The sequence below is a fragment of the Loxodonta africana genome, unplaced genomic scaffold (genome assembly GCF_030014295.1).
Source record: "Loxodonta africana isolate mLoxAfr1 unplaced genomic scaffold, mLoxAfr1.hap2 scaffold_119, whole genome shotgun sequence".
Taxonomy (NCBI): Eukaryota; Metazoa; Chordata; class Mammalia; order Proboscidea; family Elephantidae; genus Loxodonta; species Loxodonta africana.
The window spans coordinates 506,516-513,718 of NW_026974881.1; the positions used below are offsets into that span (position 1 = coordinate 506,516).

General features: G+C 36.8%; 1 long non-coding RNA gene across 1 annotated transcript; it reads right to left on the bottom strand.

Moving 5' to 3' along the window:
- Positions 1 to 1,053: 1,053 nt before the first annotated feature.
- LOC135229179 (uncharacterized) lies at positions 1,054 to 6,536 on the bottom strand. Its single transcript, XR_010319943.1, has 2 exons — positions 5,359 to 6,536; positions 1,054 to 3,378 (listed from the first exon to the last, which is right to left on the bottom strand). It is a non-coding gene; the product is annotated as an uncharacterized LOC135229179 (long non-coding RNA).
- Positions 6,537 to 7,203: the final 667 nt, after the last annotated feature.

Sequence of the window (7,203 nt, forward strand, 5' to 3'; positions counted from 1 at the left end):
AAGGTCAGCACAACTGGACTAAACCAAAAGCAAAGAAGTTTCCTGAAGAAACTGAACGCTTCGAAAGCCAGAGTAGCAGGGGCAGGGGTTTGGGGACCATGGTTTCAAGGGACATCTAAGTCAATTGGAATAATAAAATCTATTAAGAAAACATTCTGCATCCTACTTTGGAGATTGGCATCTGGGGTCTTCGGCCCTAGCAAGCGGCCATCTAAGATGCATCAATTGGTCTCAGTCCACCTGGATCAAAGGAGAATGTAGAACACCAAGGACACAAGGTCATTAAGAGCCCAAGAGACAGAAAGGGCCACATAAACCAGAGACTACAACAGCCTGAGACCAGAAGAACTAGATGGTGCCCAGCTACAACTGATGACTGCCCTGACAGGGAACACAGAGAACCCCTGTGGGAGCAGGAGAGCAGTGGGATGCAGACTCCAAATTCTCTAAAAAGACCAGACTTAATGGTCTGACTGAGACTAGAAGGACCCTGGTGGTCATGGCCCCCAGACCTTCTGTTGGCCCAGGACAGAAACCAACTCTTCAGACAGGGATTGGACTGGACAATAGGTTGGAGAGGGATGCTGGTGAGGAGTGAGCTTCTTGGATCAGGTGGACACTTGAGACTATGCTGGCATCTCCTGTCTGGAGGGAAGAGGAGAGGGTAGAGAGGGTTAGAAGCTGGAGGAATGGACATGAAAAGAGAGAGTGGAGGGAGGGAGTAGGCTGTCTCATTAGGGGAAGAGCAATTGGGAGTATGTAACAAGGTGAATATAAGTTTTTGTGTAAGAGACTGACTTGATTTGTAAACTTTCACTTAAAGCACAACAAAATTTAAAAAATTAAACAAATCAAAAGACGCATTGCATTAGGTAAATCTGCTGCAAAGGACTTCTTTAAAGTGTTGAAAAGCAAATATGTCACCTTGAAGACTAAGGTGTACCTGACCCAAGGCATTGTGTTTTCAATCACCTAATATGCATGTGAAAACTGGACAATGAATAAGGAAGACCAAAGAAGAATTGACACCTTTGAATTTTGGCCTTGGCAAAGAATATTGAATGCACTGCCAAGAGAAGGAACAAATCTGTCTTGGAAGAAGTACAACCAGAATGCTCCTTAGAAGCAAGGATGGCGAGACTGTGTCTTACATACTTTGGACATGTTGTCAGGAAAGATCAGTTCCTGGAGAAGGACATCATGCTTGGTACAGTACAGGATCAGTGGAAAAAAAGGAAGACCCTCAAAGAGAGAGACTGACACAGTGGGTGCGACAATGGGCTCAAGCATAGTAACGATTGTAAGAATGGCACAGGACCAGGCAGTGTTTTGTTCTGTGATACATAGTTTGGCTATGAGTCAGAACAGACTTGATGGCACCTAACAACAATCGACTTGAAAATGATACCTTCAGTTCTTTTTTTACTCCAATTTACTGAACGCTCTGTAATTCTGGTTGACTCATAGTGCCACAGTATTTCAAATTTATTTTCCTAACTTTTTTCAGATTCTTTGAAATGATCCTACTGAGTGATTTGGATAACTTTTATATACAACTTCCATCAACCTAGTTGCATGGTACATTCAAATATTAACAACAAAAAAAAAATTAGTCAACCCATTTATTTAAGTCTGATCAGAGCCACTTCATTTCTCACAAAATGATTTAATAAATATCTAATTATTTTACAAATAGTTGTGTTGACATTTGCAAACATATTCCATTTTTTCATGCTGTACTTGAGTCATATTAAGCCCTGATATCCTCCTTCCTTTTGGGAATGTGAGAGTGGAGAGGCAATTAAGAATAATCCACAGCGGGCTCCAGTCAGGCATTTCCTTTCCATGGACCCTTCCTTTATGATAAAAATCTCACATGAGATGATTCTAGATGATATAATTATCAAGGGAGAGTAAAATCCCCATGTTTCCATATGATGTTTCATTTCACTGGGAATTAAAATTACCTTGATTAGTGTTTATTTTCCTGGTGCCACACACAAGCAGTTGCACATAGAAGATATTGCTTATTTAAGATGTTTCTATTCATTTGTTTAACTTAATAGTCTTCTTTGGGACCCAGTCAAGACAGCCAAATTGCATTTGGTTCTTTTTCTCGTCTTTATGAGCCAATGATGTAATCACCAGGAAGGTAAGTAGCTATAAAAATGAATGTTTCTGCAAAAATGACTTTAAATGCATGACTGCAGGACATCAGGAATGTTCTGGATGAAATATGATGAATATGTTGCTGCTTCTAAGATTTTGTGGAAACCCTGGTGGCATAGTGGTTAAGTGCTACAGCTGCTAACCAAAGGGTCAGCAGTTTGAATCCTCCAGGCGCTCCTTGGAAACTCTATGGGGCAGTTCTACTCTGTCCTATAGGGTCGCCATGAGTAGGAGTGGAGTCGACTCGACGGCACTGGGTTTGGTTTGGTTTTTCGGTTCTAAGATTTTGCAGGTAAGGATAAATTTTCTTAATCTTTTTATTCCCATAAATGATTGTCTAATCAAATATACATTATTCTATTTTAAACACCATTGTAGAAGCAACCTTCTGTATGTTCCTGCTACGAACATATTTTACCTTTTGTTTATTACTGTTCTAGTCCTACTCTTCTGAGAACCAATCCTTTTGAAATCCTTACCTGCTCTTCATATTAGGTGTCTAACTTACTCTTCTTACATTAATAACAAAATATTAACATATTTATAAATTTATCACTTCAACATGACAGTTAAATTATCTAGCCTGATGTATGGATTCAATAGATAATAAGTAACATATTTATATTTTCTTACTATTTTAAATAACTTTCGCATGTCATGTGAGGCAGACAGTGCAGGAATTACCTACATTTCAATTTCAGGAAGCTAAATTTGCTTACTTATATGCATACCCCCAATAGCATATAAACACTGAAATTCAACCTAGCGTTTATGAATTCACAATAAAACTGAAAGGGAAAAAAAAAGAGGCAGCATAGAAAGAAAGAAGAAAGGAAGGAAGGAAATGTAACTGAGTAAACCGTCTAGAAGCTTGGAGTAAAGAAGGCAAAAAAAAAAAAATAGCAATATTTGTTAGTATTGTCAGAAGTAAGCTTCATACGTCTGTATATATGTATATATGTATATTCTTTCCAGATGAAGGTCATCGTCCCATTCTGTGGGTGAGTAAATCAAGGCTACGGAAAGTAAAGAAGCATACTTAAAGTCATCAGCCAATTAAGGGCAGAGTGGGATTACAAAGACAAATCTGCCTAATTAAAAAGCCAACATTGTATCAATGATATTTCCCTTAACGTTATAATGGCTCCCACTTTATACTTACAGTGTAAGCATTGCTGGACAGTATAAAATATTTGATTCCTGAGTTTCCTATACAAAAAAGTAATGATGAAAGTGGTGAGAAATTTAAAGTATTGAACACTACAAACACTCTGGGCTGTACCATACATAATACGACATGAACAATTGACTTCGTTCTCCAAAAGTAAAAGATAAAAAATATTAGACAGTAAAGATAATTTAAATCTATTAGCCAGCAAAACATGTGAAAATAGTAGCCTAACCACTCCTGATCGTCTACAGGGTTAGCATCATAATCACTATTCAGAGACTGATGCTGAGTTTGTGCCATTGAGAATGGGTGAAAACAGGAGCACCAACTGGTCTCAAAGGCATTTAAACCCCTACTGAGATTTGGAGCTAATCATTTTATCTTACTTATTTGGAATTTATTATAATTTTTGATCAATTTACATTTTAAACTTTTAAACATTACATAATTCTCTTTGACATATTTCATGCACTAAATACATAGCTGGAATATAAGCTTATCAATTTATCTGACTTATTACAAGAAAGGAGTCCTGGTGATGTAGTGGATTACAACCTGGCTGCTAACCAAAAGGCCGACAGTTCAAATCCACCAGCCACTCCTTGGAAGCCCTTATGGCGCAGCTCTCCTCTGTCCTATAGAGTCGGTATGAGTTGGAATCAACTTGATGACAACAGGTTTGGTTTAGTTTTTTTATCACAAGAAAAATCTAAATGTTAACATCATTTTTGGTGAATTTATATTTTGAAATTTTAAAAAATGTATATATCTAAAAAAAGCATAGATTGTAACCTGTTTTACAAATGTTGAAATTAAGTTTTATAGTCAGTAAGTATTGCCGATATACAGCTAGTCAATGAAGGAAGTAAAACCCGGGTAATTGAAACTTGATTCTAAATCCCATTCTGTCTCCACAAAAATGTAATTACCCATATGTTTAATCATGCCTGAACTCTGAGTGGACAAGAAGAAATATAATAAAAGAAAACAACAACAGCAAATAAAATGAAACACTGTTTTAACTGTTAAGGTAGAGAAATAAGAAAGACATTTGAAAGTAAATACCAAGGCTTCAACAACAGGTAAAGAGCGCAATAAGGCAGTAAACATGTTGAGTCGACAATAGTGACGAGGTAAAAAAAAAAAAAAAAGACTTCACAGGGATACAGAGTGATCAGTATCACATAAAATGGTGGTGGGACTAGAACTTGGGTTTACAGCTTTGCGAAGATTTTCAAAGCTATTTAGGAAGTGGTAAAGGGAAAAGTAATGGATTCAGAATGGGAAGAGTTGTGAGCAAAGCTATGTTTATGTAATGATTTAAGCATTTTTTCTACAGCATGGGACTTGTAAAATGATTTATTGCACTAAAATAATACGTGAATGACATGGACAACTAGTTTAATTCCAATAAATCAGAAATTGCAACACCTGCTAAAAGGAAAAGCTGCTGGATGCACATTTTGAAGCATCTAGCTATTTTATTTCGGTGTCAAGATGCTCCTCTCTTTTACATAATGCTGGTAACCTCTGCTGCACTTATTTTTTATTCTTTGTTTTCTGTTTGTATCTGTCATGATAATAGACATCTATTGACTTATTCTGCTGTTTAATGTGTTTTTATTTGTTTTTGTCTTTTTTAACCATCCGAATTATTACATTAAATATTTATCTACAAGTACACCTACAGTTATGGAACATATTTGTTGTTGAAACTTTCATGTCAAAATATTTTTTGATTCAATATTCTCTAGCCACAATAGTCCCTCCAACTCTTTAAACCATTGGAACATCACTTTATAATTTGAAATGTAATGATATACACATTATTACACACCTGATTGCTGCCTTAAGCCACATAGTGGTGAAAAATTTATATAGAGACGATGATTTGACAAAATAGTGGTTTGCCTAATAATAAAACTTAACATTTTTATAAGATTTTTCACTGTACTTTTCAAGGAGAGATTTGAAGCCAATTCTTGAACAATGCTCTTGGCAGGCTGAAGAATTTTTACCTTAGTAGAAGGTGAAGAGCAGTGGCAGATATTGAGACAAAGCTGTCTTTCTTCCTGTGCTGAGATGAAGGTCCGTGTTGCTGTGTGGAACTGCATCAGGTAGAGAATTTCTAAAGGGAGCCAAGACCCGCTATGCAATTTCTTCATCCTTAGAGTTAAATAACCATAAGAATATTTCCTATACTTCAATTTATTCTTGAACATTGAGTGAATGGTCAAAAAAATGAATGACATTGGGTAATATTTGTGAGAAATCTACGTGTAGAATGTTCATTATATGTACACAGAACTCTGGGTATATGGAGCAAGAAAAATATCTACAAAAAATATGAATTAATTAAGAGAATTAGATTCTGGCAACCAACACAGAACCAATATGCACTTATGTCTTTAGTGATGTTCAATATCCAATGCCTTTATTTTTAACTGACTTGCTTACAGAGCTGTGTTTTGTTCTAGAGATCAGTGTTACGAAGGCAAGTGGGACTTGCTGAGGCACCGCAAATGCAGTCAGTGTGATTGTGTGTATCCAACTGGGGATCCGTCACCAACACTGTCGGGAAACTGCTGGTAAGTAAGCACTTTTATTCAACCTGTTTCTGACTAAAAGAGCCAGTCCCCAAAATATACTAAAAGGTGGATGTCATGGATTGTATTATGTCCCCCCCGAAAAATGTGTGTACCAAGTTGGTTAGGCCATGATTCCCAGTGTTCTGTAGTTGTCCTCCATTTTGTGATTGTAATTTTATGTTAAAGAGGATTAGGGTGGGATTGTAACAAAAAACATTACTAACAATGTACAAGTACCCAAAGAGAAATTAGGTAACTCCTAAAAATCAAACACTTATGCTCATCCAAAGTCTTCACCAGGAGAGTAAACTGATTGCCTACAGCCTGGGAAACAGTTTTGAGCTATAACATTTCCGATCAGCATCTGATCTCTAAAATCTACATGATATTGCAAAAACTCAATAACAAAAAGACAAATAATCCATTTTAAAAATGGGCAAAGGATAGGAATAGGCACTTCAACGAAGAAGACATTCAGGCAGGTAACAGATACATGAGGAAATGCTCATAATCATTAGCCGTTAGAGAAATGTAAATCAAAACTACAATGAGATACCATCTCACTCCAACAAGGCTGCCATTAATCCCAAATCACAAAATAATAAATGTTTGAGAGGTTGTAGAGAGACTGGAACACTTATTCACTGCTGGTGGGAGTTTAAAATGGTGCAGCCACTTTGGAAATCAATCTGGCACTTCCTTAAAAAGCTAGAAATAGAACTACCATAGCATATGGCAATCCCACTCCTTGGAATATATCTTAGAGAAATAAGAGCCTTTATATGAACAGATATATGCACAACCATGTTCATTGCAGCACTGTTTACAATAGGAGAAAGATGGAAGTAACCAAGGTGCCCACCAACAGATGAATGGATAAATAAATTGTGGTACATTCACACGATAGAATACTTCACATAGATCAAGAACAATGATGAATCCGTGAAATATTTCATAGCTTGGAGGAATCTGGAGGGCATTATGCTGAGTGAAATTAGTCAGTTGCAAAAGGACGAATATTGTATGAGACCACTATTATAAGAACTCAAGAAATAGTTTAAACAGAGAAGAAAATATTCTTTGATGGTTATGAGGGTGGGGAGAAAGGGAGGGAGAAGGATATTCGCAAATGAGATAGTAGACAAGAACTATTTTAGGTGAAGGGAAAGACATCATACAATAAAGGAGAGGTCAGCATAACTGGACTAAACCAAAAGCAGTTTCCTGAATAAACCAAAAGCTCCAAAGGCCAGAGTAGCAGGGGCAGCAGTAGGG